The 22,971-nt window shown below is 42.5% G+C and overlaps 1 protein-coding gene across 2 annotated transcripts in view; it reads right to left on the bottom strand.

Annotated features, from left to right (window-relative positions):
* The window catches only part of NHS (NHS actin remodeling regulator), a 249,886-nt gene that overhangs the window by 170,200 nt on the left and 56,715 nt on the right, over positions 1-22,971 (bottom strand). The gene's annotated exons all lie outside the window — the stretch shown is intronic.

Consider the following 22,971-nt stretch of genomic DNA (forward strand, 5'->3'; position numbering starts at 1 on the left):
AGTTGAGGGGACTATGTGCCTGGGTGTGTACACATGTGAGAATACAGGGAGGCTGCACCTATAGCCAGCAAATTTGGTTAAGGCAAATGCAACTTACTGTGACATGCGAACCACACCGTTAATATCAGACCATTTCCTTTGTTTACCGTGATTTAAAGTTATGCTGAATCTGTGTGTCTGTTGTATCTATTTGTAGCTCTTGCTTTGGTGATGCTAAAGAAAGCTTAAAAGCAAAGACAAAAACCCATAGAAATAAACCACATGGGCAAACTGGGGTCCACAATGAAGCAAAGCCTTGTTATTATGGATGTGCTGGGGCTATGACTGAAATCAGCAAGCTCCCTGAGTGGAATGCAGAAATCTCCACTAGAGGGCTCAGAACCTTCATAATATAACTCTACTACAGTCTGCTAAAATGACACGCCATTTCTCCCAAGCCTTCATGTCCACAAGGGATAGCCAAACTGGAGTCCTCATCTATGTGTTGCTGCATTCCAACCTTCTCCAGCCCCAGCCAGGCAAGGACACCAATTACAGTGGTAACTCGGGTTACATACGCTTCAGGTTATAGACGCTTCAGGTTACAGACTCCGCTAACCCAGAAATAGTACCTCGCGTTAAGAACTTTGCTTCAGGATGAGAACAGAAATCTCATGGCGGCAGCGGGAGGCCCCATTAGCTAAAGTGGTGCCTCAGGTTAAGAACAGTTTCAGGTTAAGAACAGAACTCCAGAACAAATTAAGTTCTTAACCCGAGGTACCACTGTACAAGCAGAGGAGTTGCAGCAGGATATACCTCCCGTCATAGGAGCGACTGTTGTGGGAACACACATGGAAAAACCCCGAGAGACACCCAGGTAACTCTTGCTTATGGGGCAATACAAACACTACAAAGGAAGCAAATAAACAGGTAAGCCTTCCGCTTCCTACTCACTGAACCTTTGACAGCAGACGAGGTAAGATTATGACCTGCGCTCTTCATTTGGTAACAACCTTTTCAATGACCAGGATCTCTGCAGTGTGTACAGCAGCATCAGTACAGTTCTATGCTTCTGGGGAAAATATTTCAAAAGGTTTCAAACTGGTTTAAACCTCTGGATTTGCTTGGAGTGCAGGGGCAAGGAAGCCAAAGGTGGTGTGGAAAAGAAAGGTGGTTTTCTCGAAGCTAGCAATGCGAAATGCCATGCCACAGAGCCCTTTAGGAGCTGAATTGGCGACATCCAAGTGTTAATTCCTCTCCACTGCAACCCGAAGAGCCAGTGGCATGTGAGCAGATTCCAGGTTTTACCTTAGCAATGTCCAGTGGAGCAGCTGCACTCCAGGGAGCTTCTTGCCTGCATGTCCTCAAGCTGTCACTTTGCAGTATGTCATTCCAGTCATCTATCTGAAAGAAGGCCAGCCAAACAAGGAAGCCTCACTACAACCCACCCAATAATGTGTCCTGCTGACTGGAAATCCCGGTCAAATGAAGTTCTCTTCCATCCTAATTTCTTGCAACGAAAACTCAGAAGGATAACTAACTCCAGAAACTGCTAACCTCATCTGACCTTCTATTAGCTGCATCCATTTGCCAGCCATTTCAAACTTTTTGTATCGGATGGTTTTTCTATCATTTTCTATGGATTTGTTACCATTTACACATTACAGTATTTGATTCACGACTTGTTGATTCAGATTACATGGTTTTATTTTTTACTTCTGCTTTTAAGACTGTTTCCTTGCGCTATAGTTTTAGGGGTGGGGGATAAATACGATACAGTTCACATTTAAAAGCAAATCTATCAAGTTCACATTTTCCAAAATAATATGAGAACTGAATGAAACACAGGAACTCTTTGAAATTTCCAATAATCCAAATTTTGCCATGCAGTTCTCCATATGCATGAAAAGTGCATATATTAGGGGGAAAGTGTTCATAAAAAACCAATTCATTCGTGAAATTAACGTACACAAATGCACAAATGATCACCAATAGTCAGCATGGATTTCTGAAAAATAAGTCATGTCAGACTAACCTGATCTCATTTTTTGACAGAATTACAAGCCTGGTAGATGAAGGGAACACAGTGGATGTAGCCTACCTTGATTTCAGCAAGGCATTTGACAAGGTGCCCCATGATATTCTTGTAAAGAAGCTGGTAAAATGCAGTCTTGACTATGCTACCACTCAGTGGATTTGTAACTGGCTGACTGACCGAACCCAAAGGGTGCTCATCAATGGTTCCTCTTCATCCTGGAGAAGAGTGACTAGTGGGGTGCCACAGGGTTCTGTCTTCGGCCCGGTCTTATTCAACATCTTTATCAACGACTTGGATGATGGACTCAAGGGCATCCTGATCAAATTTGCAGATGACACCAAACTGGGAGGGGTGGCTAACACCCCAGAGGACAGGATCACACTTCAAAACGACCTTGACAGATTAGAGAACTGGGCCAAAACAAACAAGATGAATTTTAACAGGGAGAAATGTAAAGTATTGCACTTGGGCAAAAAAAAATGAGAGGCACAAATACAAGATGGGTGACACCTGGCTTGAGAGCACTACATGTGTAAAGGATCTAGGAGTCTTGGTTGACCACAAACTTGACATGAGCCAACAGTGTGACGCGGCAGCTAAAAAAGCCAATGCAATTCTGGGCTGCATCAATAGGAGTATAGCATCTAGATCAAGGGAAGTAATAGTGCCACTGTATTCTGCTCTGGTCAGACCTCACCTGGAGTACTGTGTCCAGTTCTGGGCACCACAGTTCAAGAAGGACACTGACAAACTGGAACGTGTCCAGAGGAGAGCAACCAAAATGGTCAAAGGCCTGGAAAAGATGCCTTATGAGGAACGGCTAAGGGAGCTGGGCATGTTTAGCCTGGAGAAGAGGAGGTTAAGGGGTGATATGATAGCCATGTTCAAATATATAAAAGGATGTCACATAGAGGAGGGAGAAAGGTTGTTTTCTGCTGCTCTAGAGAAGCGGACACGGAGCAATGGATCCAAACTACAAGAAAGAAGATTCCACCTAAACATTAGGAAGAACTTCCTGACAGTAAGAGCTGTTCGACAGTGGAATTTGCTGCCAAGGAGTGTGGTGGAGTCTCCTTCTTTGGAGGTCTTTAAGCAGAGGCTTGACAACCATATGTCAGGAGTGCTCTGATGGTGTTTCCTGCTTGGCAGGGGGTTGGACTCGATGGCCCTTGTGGTCTCTTCCAACTCTATGATTCTATGATTCTATGATTCATTGTGTTGGGAGATTGCTTGCGAAAATGTGCACATAAGTCAAAACTGCATACAAAACTGTATTAAGAGAAATTCACACAAAAATGCTGAATAATTTTCATAAGGTTGTTTTTTAAAAAATAATAATCCCACAAATTAATCAATTGCTGCAAAAATGTGAACAGAATTTAACAATGGAAAATGAGAAACTAAGAGAACTGAAATGGACAGATCCTTCCACCCCTAGCTGTAAGTAGCTAAGAAGCTAGGAACAAGTAGCTCTATGCAGCATTTAGAAAAAATTCTAAGCAAAAAGGAAACCTGTCTCCAATATAACCAAACATAATTTATGGATGAACACCCACAAATGAGCCACCCCCATAGACTAGTAATTTTTAATGCAATTGAGACATCTTGAGAGCTAACTGAAAAATTACTTGGAGGGTGGGGAGAAAAGTGTCTCTGCAAAATTCTGCTTTCAAGTGTGAGTAGAAACTTGTTTCAGGGTGGAAACGGACAACACATCAGAGGCAGCCAAAAGGAGAAACACCAGAGCCAGGCCCCCATAATGCTTGGCTTGTCAGACATCTTGCGTGACACTGTGATAAGCAACAGCCTGTGGGGTGGGACGGAGCCACAGACCTGCCCTTCCTGACGCCAATGTTGCTAAAGCATCCCATCAAGGGGCTGGGCTGGGGCAGGGTGGGGCTGTGCAGACATACTGGCAAGAATGCCAGATATGCTCCAGCATTGCATTCATGTAGCCCCAACCTCCCTGCCCTGAACCAACCCCATCCAGATGAGCTGCAGCAATGCCAGAATTGGGAGGGCGGTTCCGCCCTACTGCATAGGACATGGGACATGTGGGTCTTTCCCCAACTTCCACATTTCTGGATTGCTGCTGAATTGTGTGCACTACAGAACACGACCGCATCTTCCCACACACACCAGGAATTAATTGCCATTGGGAGAAAACAGGAACTGGAAGGTAAAGTTGGCATCACATCCAGTTCTGTACTGAGTGTTTTTGATAACTGTTCGTCCTGCAAGCAGTGCCCATTTAAAACGACCTTCGGTGGTCTCAGAGCACCACGGGCTTTGTCTAAACCAAAATATTTTATGCTATTTACGAAAGAATCAGGTGAACTTGCTGAGCAAGAAGATATAAGGAAATATCCCAAGTCATGTCAATCCTAATCAAAATGGCTATGTGTTCACTTTCAAGAGGCACAAAAAATAATTAAAAGGACAATCACTTTTCACAAAGTTTTACGGTCCACCTTTTAGAACATAAATTATCACGCTGTTGCATTAGTGTATCTTTCTTGGCAAAGAAGCCATGTGAAAATACAGAACGTGATGCTCATGTGCTCTGGTGAATAATGTTGCTTTTATGCAAATGCACCCCCTCCAAATTGTTTCTAAAAGGACAAATGAGGGCACACACTGGGCAGAATGACCCACACAGAGACACAAAACAAGGGAAATCTGGGGAAGCAGGGAGAAACAAAAGATGGACAGGTTTGGGTGCCTTTGGCAAGATGGTGCAATCTCATGGTTTTTTGAGAAGTGAAACAGGATCACCCCCAAAACAAGGGCCTGTGGAGTGTGGGATAGCAAAAATACATTTCCTCTTCCCCCTCCCACAAGGGAGAGGCTTGAACACTTTCTACAAGGCACCTGGTTCAGGCTGGTTAGAGCCATGAAGAAGAGTTGCTCTTGGGATAAGGATACAGTACCGGTTTCACTTCCTTGTAGCTCAGAAATAATAACTTTAATTATTACTGTAAAAAATGGGAAGGAAGAAGCCTAGACCAAAAATAATGAGCAATCTTCTAATTCCACATAGGAATCTTTTAATTTTCTTGAATTAGGCACTTTGAGGTTTTCAAAACAGAATGATGTAATGACTCTTGACTCTAATAAGTTCTCACAAGAAAATTAACAGTCTTACGGCACATGTAGCATTTATAGCACAGCTTACGTTCTAAATCTTGGAATCTAATTTAAAGATCTGTTCAAAAGTGAGTAGTTTGATAGTTTTCCTTTGTGCTTCCACCTTTCTGTCTGAAACTCCCATAAAAGATCCATAATAAAAGTACAGCTTTCCATTCCAAGACACAAAAGTTTCCATGGGTGCAGCGCTCATTCCTTAACAATGTTTAAGTGTACTAAAGAGGGCCAAAGTTGACTGTTCTCTTTTCAAATACCAACGTCCATTGGTCACAAAATCATTTCAACGGCTCATTTAGTCAATGCCACAAAGAATTATAAGCACGCTTTCAGAACCAAAGGTCTGAAGGAGACACAGACACTGGCCAGGGAAACCGCAACCTTGCTAATTTGGTATGTAGGCAGTCAAGTCAGGCCTGTAACGCTGTCATTCTAACAAACTCAGGCTAGTTATAGCTTTCTCCTCCACAGTCTGTTGAAGCAACAACATTAAACTGGTCTCGGACTACCTGTCTTCCTCTCATGCACCCAGCTTGAGAGAAAACCTCCTTGTTTGTTAAACTGCAAGTTTCCCATAACATCTGAACCAGGAAATTATAGCTTAAGCACTGCCTTCAAGCCATAACTAGAAATCACAGCTGTAAACGCGTTTTAAACTAACCAAGTAGCCTCTTTTCAGACTGGGTCAGAGGGAGGCAGGGGTGGTCATTATTCACTAGGGCTTCAGCAAACCAGTGTTTGTTGGAGTGGGAGCATCATGTCTGCATGAGGCCTGAGATTAGCTTGGTCTTCACCTAAGCAGCATGTTGCTTTCAGTAAGAACCCAAGAGGATTTTTGAACCATGCAGGCCTCTGTTGGTTCCTCATGTTGTTTGGCCCATGTAGATCTGGTAATTCCAGTTCCTCTCTCCAGTCATCCAAATTCGCAGTGCCAAAGTGCAATAGAGAGGCGGCTAGCCGCTAGCTCCTTGGACAAACTACCATAACGGTGGAAAAAATTATATGCCTTGGTCTAGCTTTCGGAGGCTAAGTTGCATAGCCACTTAGGATTAAATTTAAAAAATACTTTAAAAATCTTCTTGGCCAAAGTTATTGGCAACACATACACATTCAGTATTAGGAATCCCAATTTATAGCACAACACATACCTCCTTACTTTCAGAGCAGCTTTGTTGCAATGATTAACATAATATTCTGTTAGAACAGTTTGTTCTTTGGGATTTCTTTACATTCTCATAGAACAAGTAACTATAAATTATACTTTGAATAATGATAATGACAATAATAATGAACAGTCACCAGCAACCTTAAATTTTTTTTGCAGGGCCGTATAAACTTTAACTGTTTTCTACAATGCTCCCGTATGATTCAAGTCAAGTAGTATTAATATAATCATGTTACTAAGAAGTTAACCTAGTTTTCAAATCCACTTTAGCCACATTGTAATCTACATGGGCCAGCTGTAGCCTGAAGGATCGAAAACCAGATAAATAAGCAGAACTCAACATTTTTTAATCTTACGATTTGGGAAAGGGGGAAGCAGCAGCTGTGGGTCTTCATGATTTTTAAATGTTTCATTTTGCAACTTTGCCAAACTATTTTCTAATTAAAGAAAAGGGTTTTCACACTGTCATTGATTCATACAAAACCTGTCAGATCAGTTCTTGGATGGAGAGAGATGAGGGGAGGCCAGTCAACATAGGGAATATCATATTCTCCAGTGACACCAATACAGCACCATGCTTGGGGTACGTGTGCACTCATGTATGTAAAACTATCTTATTATACTATTTTACACAAAGAAGATGTTTTGTGAAAGATAATTCGAGTTTTATATATTAAAGGGATTACACTCATTGTTCATTCTCAACTGTGAAAAATTGCTACCTAAAAGTGAAATCATGCATTTATATTCAACCCCATCCCAATTTACCTCCTGCCTTTGTATGCCATGCAAAATGGCATATCCATCACATTACCAGACCATTCCACAATAGAACAATTGAAAAACAATAAAGCAGTGCAGAATACGGCAGTCTTGATTGGTGCCACTATACTTTCTCAGGGGTACCAATATGGTGCCCTCCAGAAGGTGTCAGACTAAAACTCCCAACAGTCCTGACCTCTGGTCATGCTGGCTGGGGCTGGTGGGAGCTATAGAGTTGTTGGAACAGCTGGAGGATGTTGGCCTACCCCTACCCCAGCTTCTCCTCCCCTCAATCCTCTCTCATCCCCATCCCCTTTTCCAAAGAAAACACACAGCTGCTTTGAATCCTTCTTGTGGTTTCAGAAGAAGCTGGCAACTTGTCTAGCACATGGATGAGTAAAAGGGAACATAAATAAGCTAAATCTGAAACAATACGAGATTTCTGTCATGAAGGCAGCATGAAATGAGAGGGAAATGGCAAGAGAAGAAATTGGGAGGGTGACACACTTCAACGGAGACTTTGTTTACTATACTTCTTGGGAAATGGAACCGCAAGGCAGAAAGCACTCTTAAGTTTCAGGCTAGAAATGACTAGCTTTCTGTCTAAATGGAATACCTCCTCTCCGAAGGCCAGACATTATAGATTTCTATGTGGCTAAAGTGGATTTTAAAACCAGGCTATCTTCTAAATGGCATGGTTATATTAACACTATTCTACTTGCAACAGAGGAGTCCTGTGGAGAAACCAATTAATGTTTATTTAGCACTGTAAAGACTGAACCTATGGATGTTTACTCAGAGATAAGTCCCACTTATGCACTTATCACACATATGCAGAGGACAACAGCACCAAGGTGCTTGTTACCATTTTATTATTATTGTCATCAAATGTAATTCTAAGCTGTGTAGTATGCAAGACCGAAGGTTCAAAGACTGTAATTTTGTAGGCTTTGGTCTGTTTCGTGTTATACATTAGAGGTGGGGAATCTCCAGCCCAAATGTGACTCTCAAAGCCTTTCTACCCGGCCCTCTCTCCAGAACAAACTCCCTCCCCAGCCATACCTCCTACTGGCCCTGTTTCATACGCTAAAATGTGACCGCGAACTGTGATCATGCCTCTTTCTTTTCTGGATGGAAGACAGAGAGGGGTGCGTGTACAAAGGCAAAATTTACATTGTTTGATCTCCCCACTTCTGCCTCTGGCCCCATCCAGCAGTAGCATTGCCCATCAAGGAAAGTGGCCCTCAGACTCAAAGTCATTCCCCATTCCTGTTATATATGCATTTGTATTACATCCGTCTTCAAAACAGCACAGAAGAATAGCACTGCAGCCTCATAGCTACCCCATGAAACAGTCAAGGCTGAGAATGTGATCTTACCAAGCTACAAAGTGCGATTTGTAGCTGAACTTGGGGTGGAATGCAATGTTGTGCTATTACAAATATTCCATCTGTGCAAGCATATCAGATTGCCAGACAGGGCCATCTTTAGCATATGCGCCACCGGGGTGCAAATATCTGCCCAGCGCCCCTTTGGGGGGAGGGCTTTTTTGGGGAAGGGGGAAGCTGAAGTTGTTGACTTTTTTAGGGGGCAAACTCAACCTGTAACAACGACGCAGCAAAAAAACCTGTTTTTTACTGTTTACACTACGGAGTAACAGAGCGACGGATGAGGGGGCGGGGACTTCAGCCCCATTGCTTTTCACTGCCGCCAATCAAGAGGGACCAGTGTGCATTTGGCGCCCCCCAGAGTGCGGCGCCCAGGTGCACCACACCCCTTGCACCCCCAGGTAAAGACGGCCCTGATGCCAGATGGAATGATCTCCCCACACCCACTGTTCTGGGCATTTTTCTGACCCCAATAGCCAATTTTTGGGGGGTACAGGGGGAAGAGAGGGGAGAAAGCCCAGTTACACCGGGCTTCTGTTGACAGTGTTTGTTAGGTGAATCCGATCCAGTATTTAAGTCAGTACAACACATATATCATATGCCCTTCTTTTGAGTGCTGCAGCGATCAGGGAGAACACATTGTTTATATTTCACTTATACATCTTAAAATACAAACGATATGCTTAAATAACTTTTATTTTAAAAAAGCCTGACACATTTCAAAACAAATGAAGCTACTACCAAGCCTATCTTGGGCATTGGTAGAAAGAATCTACTACCAGCAGCTCATAATGTTGAAAAGCCAGCCTGTGAAAAGTCAGTGAGAATACCAAACCTATAACTAAATTGGTAATTCCTTAGAGGGTTTGGAAGAAATACGTTCCATTTTTATCTTGGTTATTCTTTCATTCTGTTTTTATTCAATGTGCCACTCTGTGTTGATGTCTCTAGAATTTGTTGATATCTCCACGCCTGAGAACTTAATTCTCGAGACATTTAGGTCATCCTAGATCAGGCTCCTGGCCAGTCATGCCAATGGAAAGGGGTTGATATAGACATAGCATAGGCAAAAGGAGAATTAGGTCAAATGTACTCAACCCTTAGGTGGTTTGCTTATGGAGACAGCGGGGAGAAGTGTGTGTATGTGCCTGTGTGTTGCAGAGATTAAGACAGATTTGCGAAGTCTCTGTGACATCTGGAGGAACTCTTTCTATTACAGCCCATTAATCATAAAGCAGTTTTGAGGACTTCTCCCTCTAATGAATAATGCATCCCTGTGATGATGGAGCGTAATCCATTTAGCCAACATGGTGACTGGAGCCTCAAGACACAGAATCTTTCAATGTGTCAACAAGCCAGCCCCAGATTTACAATGTGATGATGATTTCCTGGTGACTAAAAATGAGGAAGGACAAAGTACAGACAAAATCCTGGGATGACAGAGCTCATCCCAGCTTGATGAGTGCATTTGCCCAGGTTGCCACTATCAGAACACTGTCTTAAAGGGAAATGTACTGAATGCAACACAAATAGGTATGAAAGTGAGCCCAACTCCAGTTTGTTTCATTGGCCACATTGCAACTATTACAGCTGAGCCAGCTGCTCTGTCAGAGCTTCCTGTTTCACACATAGAAACATGTGTATTTAAATCCCAGAGGGGGCTCCATGATGTAAATAAAAGCTTTGTGAAGGGGCAATTTTCAAAGAAAACAGGAGAGGGATGCTTAAGCCCCCCTCATCTCCCCTAATGCGGGGAGGGGGGCAAGGGAAGAGAAGGACTCCATGCTTGCACAATTTGAAATTCCAATATGATCTGAGCTGATTTGCATGTCCTGGACTAATCTGGGGGTCACAGTTTGCTTATTTTTCTGACTTTTGCACTTCCTGAATCTCCTGATTTAGTTCTTGGCTCAAAAATGCATCAACATACATTTTAAAAATGCATGCATACTTTGAAAAACAATGTTTTTGAGATAACATTTTGAGGGAAAATATTTTAAGGTTACACATTTGAACATGTTTCTAGCAGTGAATTCTTAGGCAATTTTTTTAGTGTTTTTATTTAATTGCTGATCAATGTGGAAACAGGACCAATTTATGAGTGGACACAGGCAAAAGGGACATGAACTGGAAAGAGACAGATTCTTTCAGACCACACATTTTACCCGTGATTCCACAGTGTTAGCCATGTTAACACATTGCAGCAAAAACAACTAGGGTCTTGAGGTACCTAAAAGAGCAATAGATTAGTGTAGTCATAATGTGGGGTTTTTTCTTAGACTTTAAGTTAAAAGATTAGTCATTCCCAGTTCTTGCTGAATAACTACAGTGACCCAAACAATGCAGGATTAGCAGTTGAAGCAACTGAGTCAGTTACAGTGGTACCTCGGGTTACAGACACTTCAGGTTACAGGCGCTTCAGGTTACAGACGCTTCAGGTTACAGACTCCACTAACCCAGAAATATTACCTCAGGTTAAGAACTTTGCTTCAGGATGAGAACAGAAATCAGGTGGCACGGCAGCAATGGGAGGCCCCATTAGCTAAAGTGGTGCTTCAGGTTAAGAACAGACCTCCAGAACGAATTAAGTTCTTAACCCGAGGTACCACTATACTGGCACAAAGGTTGGAACCCCAGCATATTTTAATTTCACAATCTGAGCTCTGCAGTTCAGTGACAACTTCCAGGAGGTAATGGAATGCTTCTGTGACTATGGGCACCTGATCATTCAGAGGCAGTGCAACCAGCACTATGTAATCCCTCCAATTTCCCCATGTCTCCCGTTCCTTGTATGTTATCTATGCAACTTTGTGTATTAAGACTGCTGGGTTGTAAATAATCAAGCAAAAGTGGTAGTTATAGGGGAAACACCAAGGTAACACCAATCTGGGGCATTCCAAATGTTTTGGACCACAACACTTATGAGCCCCACCAAGCATAACCAATAACCAAGGTTGATGGGAGTTTTAATCTAACACCACATTCAATAAAACTGGCAGAGATGCTAAAAACTTGAAAAAAAGTAGTTGATAGCCACCACACCTTGTCCCTGGAGCAGCATTTCACACTAGTTTTTCAAATACTGCACTATGTACCATAATAGAGCACCATTTTCAAAGCAAGTCCAAGTTCAATGTTGCCGTTAAGTAGTTGGCACCGGGGCAAGGGATAGAGCTACGAGGAGGAAGCAGCAGTAACATGTTTTGGCTTTCACAGCAGAGATGGCAGATAGTCGAGCTTTTTCCCACATGGATAATTTCTTAATTATCTGTATGGATTTTCTGTCTATATTTGTTACTGCCACAGCTACAGCTCATTAGTAGCCATTTAGCTACAGACTGACTTGCAATTATGGGATATTTTGGCAATCTTAAGAAAATTACTTTCATTTGATTTTGGTTTATGTTAAAAAGCATTGAACTATGAATGATTTTGAATTATTTACAAATTATAAAATGTCAAGAGTTCATTTGAATGGATGTGAATAGAGGGCTGATTTGAACAACCATTTGGGAGGCCCATTTCTCAACCTGCAGAGACTTATTTATCTGCAGAGGCTAATAACATCTCTTGGGACAAGTGTTTTTCAAACTGTTTCCTGAACTGTGTAATAAATTAGGTGAATCTCAAGCCAACCAGATCAGGAGACAAAACCTTGTTGCATATAAATATGCACATTATAGAGAGACATATGGCCAGGAACACAGAGATAATTTTCTTTTCTGTGTTTACCACAGATTTGAAAGTTTTGATATACAGTATACATGCATGAAGTATATTACAGATAATCTTCAGTCTAATTTCTCAGCCACGCCTAACACTCGTCATCTCAATCATTGAGCCAGAAAAACTACTGGCCCAGATAAAAATACTCCTGTTTCTGAAACCTGTCTGTAAAAAAGGAAAAGAAACCTCACTAAACATCTTGGCTTAAAAAACAAACAAACCATTTCCTTTTAGTTTTATTATGTTGGCATGCCAGTATGAAGTATGCACACACTCTATTAGTCCTTCTGGACAGAATATAGAACATAGGAACATGTTACACCTTTCTAAAACACTCTTGAATGTTCTTCTCGTTCTCAGCAAACTTTATGTCCTTTAATTCACCCTAGTAATTTCCCAGATGGAGTGACCTTTATCTTTTACCTTCTTTATAACACTCAAGAAATGAAATAGCTCCCACAGCCTGTGCCAATAACCAGCTATGGCTTAGATTGTGTAGCCTTTGTATGCAAAACCCAAATATGTTTGCCAAATTAAAAGTGCTATGAACAAACTTGAAGGAACTGAATCACATTACCGTACCTTAGCCTTTTTCAACTGAGTCATCATGAGGTAATGCTGACCTTGGACTCCAAAGGTATCTTGGAACATTAGTGGCTACTCACTCAGTGGAAAAAAACAAACCTGTTTTGTGCATGGTAAAGAGATCCATCAAGCTAGGAGGTTGTTCCCCATTCTTCCCAGACACCATTCCCTTATTAGTATTTCAATGTTTAATTGAACTATCGAATGAATTAATTTTTTATATATTAAAATGGTTTCCCTAATTTATCAGCCAACTGATTCCCCCCCAAAAAAAGTTCAGGAGTTACTTCACTTCAGAACTTACCTGAGGGAATGGCCTGCTTTATCACCTCATAATTCACCTGAGGTAAAAGCCTATTTTATCAACTCAGAACTCAGAGGAGGAATGGCCTGCACATGGAAAAGTTGGCATGCTGGAAGACGTATAAGTTCAGTCTTCTCCCTGATATTCATTAACCTGTTATTGATTTGTTCGTTTTATTTATATCCCTCCTTTCTCCCAGTACAAGGGGCCAAGGCGGCTCACAGCATGAATTAAAACCAATACAGCTAAAACACACAGAATCAATATAAATATTTCTTTAAAGCAGTTAAATAAGTAACTCTATTAAAGACAACACTGAAAACACTGGAAATTGGGGGGGGGGTATAAAAATGTGGTGTTAGCCTTCTACATGCAAAGAGCTTTTGAGATGAGGGGTGCCTTGACATAACCCCATGTACACTGTTAAGGTTGCACAAGCCTCCCAGAGGGCTATTCTTCCTGCACTAGCTTCTTAAAGTTGGCTTTCTCCATGACTTCCCACCAAATGTGTCTTCCTAAAAGCCCACAGCAAATACCAATAGGCAAATGTGAGCTGGTAGGACTCCCGCTGGCAGCAGGACCCATTTTTTTTACAGGTTGCTTTCTCTTCTTCTTTTCTCTCAGCTAGTAAACAGACAATGGCAGTGCTTGTTTCTTCGCATGCAGCTCTGGCCCAAATCCAGACCCACGCTGGCAGGATCAATGGAGGGCTAGCATTGTACCATTCTGTTACACACACCACTCGACTTGTCATCCTTTTGGGGGGCAGCGACTCGGATGTAACCTCATTTCAGGCTGGCAGCTGGTGGGACGGGCTGGGCAGAAAAACTCACTTAGAGCCACCACATCGTAAACCCAGACATAGGCCAAAGACAAGAAGCTGTTAATAAATAAACCCAAACAAAACCGCCACATAATTAACTGAATGCTGCCAGTTGAAGATGGCTTGTTTGGCTTCTTTCTGGGTGCACATGTTGGCACGGTCGCCTCAGCCATTTGCTAATTAGGGATGCCAGAGAACACCAAATTATGAGTGTGCTGGCCATTTCCTGACTTTCACCTCCCATCCTCTCTAAGTGCACCTCTTGAAGAGGTATATAGTGCCTGTTCTCACACTAACTGCACTGAATAACAAAGCAAATCCATTTGCTTCCCTCATGATGGCTACTGCAACCAACACATCGACGGCACGTCCATCTGCTTACATCCATCCACTGTGCCTGACACCCCAAGCCTCTGATGCTTTTGAATAGCTACCGGTTCTCTTCTGCAAGGTGTTTTTTTTGTATTCCCCCCCGTCTAACAGCAAGAGTTTCTTTCTCTCCACTCCTTCCCCATCTACGAGGCCTGTGAGAACTTTGAGAAGAATGTCCACTGATAAGCCAGCCACAGCCTCCCTTTTCCCCCTCCCCCTGCAGAAAGAAAGAACACTCATATGTTTGTATGGGGTTATCAAGTCCGGAGACCTCCCTTCAGCTACAAGGCCCAGCCTCCTGGCTCACGGCAAGCTCTGAAGGGCACTTGCTTCCTTTGTTCGTCTGCCTACCCCACCCTTGTAGCTGCTGCGATGTTGGGGATCCTAGTGTCCCCATCCCCCTGCTTTTCCCTGTGGGTGCTTCTGCACAATGAAAAACTCCAGTGCTCTCTCTGTGCAGCTGCTTTCCCAAGCAACAGTGTACTTAAAACTGACCTAATTTCTGCCAGTTTTACCGCTGCCTGGAGGGTTCCAAGTAGCACCAGTGAAAACAAGCAATGAGAGCAGTGATCAGTTTTCACTCAATCCAGCACTATATACACACACATATATATCTCTAAACTTTCACTTCGCATTTGACGGCTTTTTACAAAACCAGCAGGGCAAGATAAATTAATCTATGCCTTTTGAATGCAGGTCGGGGTGTGTTTTTTTGGCATTCTGAAGGAACGGCTTATGATTCTCATATTATTCCAAACCTTGATAACTTATTTTGTATTTTCTTTTATACTCGGCACAAGTTTCCACCATAGTTTCCACCAAGCATGATTACCTATGCATGGGAGCAACATGCAATCATCCATCCCCAACTGTTCATCCATCATCCAACTGGTTGGATGATTGAGCCACTCAACCCTTCCTCCAATACCCACATGTATACTGCAGGTGTCTGCAACCTCCTGCAATAGGGCTCGAACCTACAGACCTTGAGATTAAGATTCTCATGCTCTGTTGCTGAGCTATCCTGAGTTCCTGTATTCAATCGTACAGTGGAATACATAAAGACTTCCATAGAATCTGGAGCTCCTGACTGTTTAGCGTTCCAGATTCTTTGGAAGCTTTCATGAGGATAAATGTATATGCAAAGGCCCCCTTGCCTACAGATGCCATCCGAAGGAGGACTGTGAGAAGTGGGTGAAGTCAGAAACAGAGCTACACAGCACATCCCCACTCCTCTTCATAGTGACAAGGCTGCTAAACATATCCAAAGAGGCCACCTAAGCAGCATAATTGTGTATTTGTCTCCTCCTCCTGTCCCTCCATACAGCCCAAACAGAGATCTCTGCCTTTTGTGATATAAAACTTTGGTTGAACTTTGGACAGAATATAAAGCAAACTGAATTTTGCAGTGTGTGCAACATGGTATTTGAATGTGCCTTTGCATTTTCCAATCTAATCAATTCCTCTCACCAAAGTGTTTGTATTAACCTGCCAGTACCAAGCTAAAAGTAAACGAGAGCCAGAATTTGTGCAGGCACACAATGGATCTATAGTCTCAATAGCTGCCACAGATGAGGGAATATTGGGAGGTGACAAATTTATCAATCTGAGCCTTGTCAACCATTATTTTTTTGCCAGAACCAATCAACATAAAAAAAATAGAATCCATACAAGGGAAAATGCACATTTTAAATGATCAAATGCATGAATATATTAAAAATCCTATCCAGGTCCTTATGAATAGTTGGCAGCTAATCATACTACAGTGGTACCTTGGGTTACAAACACCTCAGGTTACAAACTCCACTAACCCGGAAGTATTACCTCAGGTTAAGAACTTTACCTCAGGATGAGAACAGAAATCGTGCGGTGGCGGCGGCAGGAGGCCCCATTAGCAAAAGTAGTCCCTCAGGTTAAGAATGGTTTCAGGCTAAGAACGGACCTCCAGAACGAATTAAGTTCGTAACCAGAGGTACCACTGTATACCTGCTATTGCCCAGCCCAAAGAGCTACAACTTTCTCTTCTTATTGAAATGTGAATCATTTAAAGGGCAGCAGATTCTGGTCAGGGGGTGCTCCAGCCCTCTCCTGCATTAACCCTTCAGTGCCCTGCAGTGCAGTCATTTACTCAACTGGCATGACGCATACATTTTCCCTTCTGCTCTTCACTCACTTCCTTTAAAAAGTTACAGTTCCTTATTGTTGGAGAGCTGCTATCAATACAGGTGCAACATTTCAAATATACAAGTCTGGAATAACTGCAGTTCCTTTTTTCATACTAATTATCATATTGTCCTTAATAGGATATCATACATCTTGCAATGGGGGTCGTCTGTTTCAGTGAAAAAAAATACTGAAACCAGAATAGACACATGTTGATGACAGCAGATGGTTCGGTTTCCTCTCGCCAGTCCCATTCTTTGTTCCTTAGGACACAGCTCCCTTAGACCTGAAGATCCATCAAATAAAAGGCATCCACAATAAATAGTGAAGGCCTATTTTTCTTCTTAAGTGGGTGCTGTCCTCCATAAAAGTTTGGGGGGGGGGGATTGAAATATCTGTAATTTGATCCACCATTGTTAATTTTGAGCCAGATACACTGATACAAAGTAGAACCACATTAAAATGTTTTACAAACCTTCCAAAGGGCAGGTATCCATTGTAGCATGAATTAAAAGGTTTCCATCATCCACCTTTCCCCAGTATAAAGTGTTTAAATGAAGTGTTTCCCACAAATCTTTTGAGTTTTAAAAAATCAAACAAATCTGTTCCAAACTCAAAACTCAAGTAAAATTGGATTCTACGGCTAGACTAAATTGTGCAGTTCTTCAGGTCCATCCATATCTGGGCTTACTTATAACTTATTTTGCTTCTTCTAGTCATGGCAACCAAAGCCCTATTTCTTGATCCATCACAATCTCTGCTACTGAGAGGAGGCGATGGCCCAAGAGACAGGGAGATAGAGATGCAGAACTATGATTCCACAGCCAGTTTGATGGTGCTGCAAATTCCAGACCCCAGGCAGTGTTAAGAGCTGCTGGTTCGGAGTTCAGTGGCTAAAGTGTAAGAACATGACCAGAAATCCTGCAGTTGAGGCAGAAAGAAAAAGTTGCTGCAGCACTAGCCTGCAGTAACTGCCAAGGTTTTATAGTTTAGTCTAGAACAGGCTTTCTCAAACTTGGGCCTCTAGCTGTTGTTGGACTACAACCTCCATCATGCCTAGCTAGCAGGACCAGTGGTCAGTGATGATGGGAATTGTAGTTCAAAAACAGCTGGAGACCCGAGTTTGGGAAACTCTGGTCTTGAGTCTAAATACTGAGGCCTTATTCTCAGAGGAGACCAAGGCCAAGTTTGTTTTTTAGTCCAAAGGCAGAGATACCTCCTGAGCTCCAGGTGAGAGCTCTGGTGCTGGTGAGTCTATTCAATAAGAGTCAAGCAATGGATTCATATTCTTTGAGTTACTGTCACTTGAGGACTTAACCCCCTAACTCATGTAAATCTTACTGAGATCCCTCTCTATGGAAATATTGCTAGCCATTTCTTAAATGTTTTATATAATATTATCACAGTAGTAAGACCTTGAAACATTCTTTTAAAAAACCTTTGATTATTATGACAATGAATTCTGCAGCTAATGTCAGCCACCAAAGCTAATAATCACTTTTGTGCCATTTAAAAAGTTTTCAGCAGCAAGATAATAGCTAAAACAATAATAAAAAGATAGCTAAAATAAACAGGAACAAACCAAGTCAAATTTAAACCCACCAGCTCACTAATCAGTGTGTTTCATTTGGTAGATTTGATACACAAAAATCTTCAACTCAGATACCACAAAATGGAAAGGTTTGGCAGAAACTAAGAAAAAAAAAGGATAAAATATTATGTATGTTTTCAATCAAAAGGTGCAGTAAGAACCAGAAATATAAGGTGGGGAGGGAAAACATTTATAGTGCTGGGGGACCTCTGCATTATCAGATGGGGAATTCATGTGTAATACACCCATCCCTAGGCACTAGGTATTTATTAACAATGGATGAAAAATGTTCTGCCTCCAGCTGAATTCACATGAACAAAAGCAAACAAAGGGCGAGATGCTTTAACGCACCAGTACACTTGAGCCAGGGATTCTGGCAGCAAAGCCCAGGACACTTTTACCCCCTGTGCCACTGGGACAATTCTCAGGCTGAGAGAACGACTGCCCTGATGTCTGCGGTGCTGCAGACCCATCCATGTAATGCCCACAGAAGGCAGCTCATCAGCTTAACTAGATCAGGTGAGTTGAGGAACCAATAGGGTCTGGCTGAGGGGTTTTTTTAACTGCAGCTCTGGTTCTTTAGTCTGATCAATTTGTCTGTCATGAGCCCCATGGAGACATCTTGGCAGGGCTGGCCCAAGCGGGAGGAGGAATAGGAAGAAAGTGCAGAACTGGATCTTGGAGAGGGGCCTTGTGGCCTAGTGATCTAGATGCTGAGGAAGGGGCAAGCTGGTTGTCAGGGGAGAAGCCTACCTCTCTGACAGTGGATCCCCTGGCTGCCACAGTAGAGGAGCAACCTGACTTGCCTCGGCCACTGCCACCTGTCAGTGAAGTGTTTCCTGCTCCTGGGAAAGGCCCTGAGTATAGAATGGACAGTAAGCTGGTTGTGTAAGCCCACTCACATCACCCAAGAAGCAGCCACAGCTAGCAGACCCAGTAGACTGCCTACCTATAGGAGTGCTCACTTGCTTGCCTGATCCCAAGGCTTAGGGAAATGACTGCATGAATGGATGTGCCCGCCTCACTCTTCCAAAGGTCAACCTGGGGGGCATGCCAGGTGTTGGACCATGTCTTAGCCTAGACATGTACCTTAGAGCTCTGCTATGACTAACCTGACATATATTTGGACACTGTAGTGAAATCTGGAATAAAGCCTTCTATGATTACCAAGTCTGAGTAATGAGTCCACAAGTGGTAGCCAAGATGCTGCCCTTGGGAGAAGCTCCTAAACAAATCACTTCATCTCCCTGCTCCAGAACATGACCACCAGGGCCATCTCAGACCATATCATCTCCCTCTCATCTTGCTGGGCTGTAACAGGTACTTCTTGAGGGTTGCCTTATTATGCTTTATGTAAAAGAAGGCATTCCCCACTTTCTCCCAGGTAAGAATATCATATTGGGCAAAGTTACTTGGACTTCCTTGAGAGGATGCAACTATTCTTTCTGCCTGAAGCAGATGTGGAGAGGGCCCTACACCAGTCATGCTCACATGAGGAAATGGCTCAGCTACAGGAATATTTGTTATAGGAGTGTCCAGGCTTCCTTAATGGGAAAAGCAGGTACTGCTGGTGTGAACACAACCAGTGTGAAGAGGTCCTAAAACATTAACTTCTGTGTAGCACACATACACATGCATGCACATATACAAGCCCTGTTATGAATATGTCTTTCATTTTCTGTTCTTTGGCACCAGTACAGCAACAATTATCCAGACAAACCTTCTCATATGTCTGAATAATTTTGTTCTGAAATACAACGCTTATAGGGCCTTATCGCTGGCAGCTAGAAAGGTGATGACTTGGTAGAATCCACATTAGTATTTAGTCTCTTCCAGCTGCTGCAAGCATGCTGAAGCTGGTGAGTGATGTGTCCTTAAGTCTTCCAAGAGAGAAGACAGTCTCATGAGAGAGAAGCGCATCTCATGGATTAACCTAAGTAGAACTGCTCACTCTAGATACTTCAGACAATAGAGTATTGGAATTTTTTTATTAGCATTATTAAACAAGCTCTTTCCAGTCTACATTATGGCAGAAGCTTAAGCAGGAATATTCTGAACAGTGCAAAAATATAGATGGTTTTGCTCCCAACAATTGTACTTCAGATTCTTCCCAACAGAACGCTTCTAATACTTATTTCAAATAAATAAATAAATCCACTCGAGAGGAAGATGAATTTAAATATTTTTGGAATGACAGATTATATATTATTATATTAGATCAACTGAACCATTTAATCTAAAAGAGGGAAGGCTGAGTAGATGTCGCCAGATAAGATTAGACTACTGACTTCACACAGTGCTGATTGTCAAAGCTATATATTTGATCAGACAAACTGGTTTGTAATATATCATCCTTCTTAAAAATGAAAAGCCATAACCAACAAAAGGGAGGGAGGGAGGGAGGTGTGAATGTTGAGGGTGGGGTGGGGGGAGCCATGGTAGCAGTTATGAAATTAAGACTGCTTGAGTCAGAATACTTTACCAGCCAATCAGTAACAATGTCGTATTTGGCCTCTTTCAGAATGCCTCACCAATTTTCAGTGTTTGCTTTAGCATCTTAACTTTCTCTAGCAGTGCAGTTCTGGTACTTGGAACAAACTTCAGAAACTGTTTTAAAGAGCAAAGTCCAGATGTTACAGATACAGTACATGGTGTTTCTGCTTATGCAAAGCACTTGTGCATGACGCAAACTGCCATTCGAACTGTGTGTCAGAATAAGATGGGAGGGGAAGGAGAGAAAGTATGACAACACTGGATATGGTTCTCTTGTCATATTTCCCACTTCCCCAAAAATCTGTAACAAAATTTTGGGAGCAGGTGAGAAGACAGTACAATATAATTGTGTTTGTTTAGTCCCACCTCTGCCCATAGTATTCATTCTGAGGCAATGAACCTCTTCTAATTAATATGAATACCTTGTTCTTCAGGGCTGGTGACAATGGATAGGCAATAGGCAATTGCATGGGATGCGACTCCAACTTCTTGTTGAAGAAGAGCCCCATCCTACACACACACACACACACACACACACACACACACACACCATTTCTATTCATAGCTGCCTGGGTCAGCAAGGCACAGCTCAATCGCTGTGTGCATGTTTAGAATACAACCCTGGGCAAATTGACTCATGAGCGATCCTCCTTTGCCTGCTCCCACCCAAAGGTAGACCTGGAATAATCCAACAGCACTGATAATAATGGCAACTCCAACTGTAAAGGTTAAGTAGCCAATAATTTGTTACATAAGTCAATGATTCAGTAGTTCCCAGAGGGAGAACAATGATGAGATAACAAAGACACAGAATTCCTCATCTGCCTTCAGTCCCTTGCGGTGTATGTTGAACTATTTCCTCTTTACTATTGTTTGCAAGAGAGATTAATAGGGGTTCAGCCTCCCCCTGATTTTACATGGGGATGTTGCCTTTCTTTGGTCTCCAGTGCACCTGTCATGCATATGAGCAAATCACAGGCTGGAGTGGGATGTGGGATTGCTGTCCCTGCCTAAGCCAATGGAGGTTTTCCTATTCAATGCAATGAAAGTTGAATCATATCCTCAAAGAAAAGGAACTGAGCAAACACCACCGTAATCTGAGCTAAACTGGCTCAGAGCCCAAGGTCAAATACACTGTCAAAACTGAGAAACAGCTAATCCTAACATGAACAGGAAGCATCCTGATAAGATTTGTGATAAGGAACTCTTTTGTGGCTCTAAGAACTTTTCTGCACCTCCCAAGCCTCTTCCACAGGTTGAAAAGAAATATCACAATGCAGGGCTATTGTAAGGCAGCATTTGAAGGCAAACCTCTACTTAGAAACGATACCAGGCTGCTGTCTAGACCCTCAGCTGTGATGCTCGCCCCACTTGTGAGGTCAATGTGGTCTCTCTGGGAAATCTAAAAAGATATACAACCATCCTGGTGATAAGAAACTAGTTTGTAAGGTGCAGAATACAGCTGATGGTGACAGGCAGCTGACAGCATGTGACAAATTAGCGAAAACATCTGCACCAACTGCCCATACATTACCAGGTTAAGTTCAAGGTTCTTGCATCAATATACAAAGCCCTGAGCAACTTGGGTCCAGAAAAGAATTGCCTGAGCCATTATATCCCAGCTTGACCACTGAGAGCATCCAGAAGAGTACAGTTAGTTATTCTCCTTGTTACAGAATCATTTAACTGGACAAAATTCAGGCATTTAATGTAGCTGGTTCTGTGCTATGGATTACTCTTCCAGCAGAGATTCAGAATATATTCTTGCTATTAACCTTTGGGTGTCTCTTGAAGACTTTATGTTGAGAGGCCTGTTATGTTAACTCATTGCCAGTTGGGAACTATATTTAGTAGATAATTGACACACTCTGCTGCAATTCATTCCAGATTCTGTACATACCAGTTGTTGAAACCATCCTATCAAACGCAAATACAGTGGTACACTTCAGGTTACATACGCTTCAGGTTACAGACTCCGCTAACCCAGAAATATTACCTCAGGTTAAGAACTTTGCTTCAGGATGAGAACAGAAATCGTGCTCTGGCGGCATGGCGGCAGCAGGAGGCCCCATTAGTTGAAGTGGTGCTTCAGGTTAAGAACTGTTTCAGGTTAAGAACAGACCTCCAGAACGAATTAAATTCTTAACCCGAGGTACCACTGCACTACATGGGAAGTCAAAGATTTTTGTCCTTGCTTTTTATTTATCTATCTCCTGCTTTGCTTCCATTGAGCCAAAAGAACTATAGGTAACATCCCCAAGTAGCTTCCCATCCAAGCATTGACCAGACCCAGACCTGCCTGGATAGCTCAACTGGTTAAAGCATGGTGCTGATAATGCCAAGGTTGCAGGTTCAATCCCCATGTGGGACAGCTGCTTTCAAAGTTGGAAGGAACCCTGAGGATTATCTCATCCTAGAAAATCCTCAGGGTTCTTTCC

This window comes from Podarcis raffonei, chromosome 4 (assembly GCF_027172205.1).
Source record: "Podarcis raffonei isolate rPodRaf1 chromosome 4, rPodRaf1.pri, whole genome shotgun sequence".
Classification (NCBI taxonomy): Eukaryota; Metazoa; Chordata; class Lepidosauria; order Squamata; family Lacertidae; genus Podarcis; species Podarcis raffonei.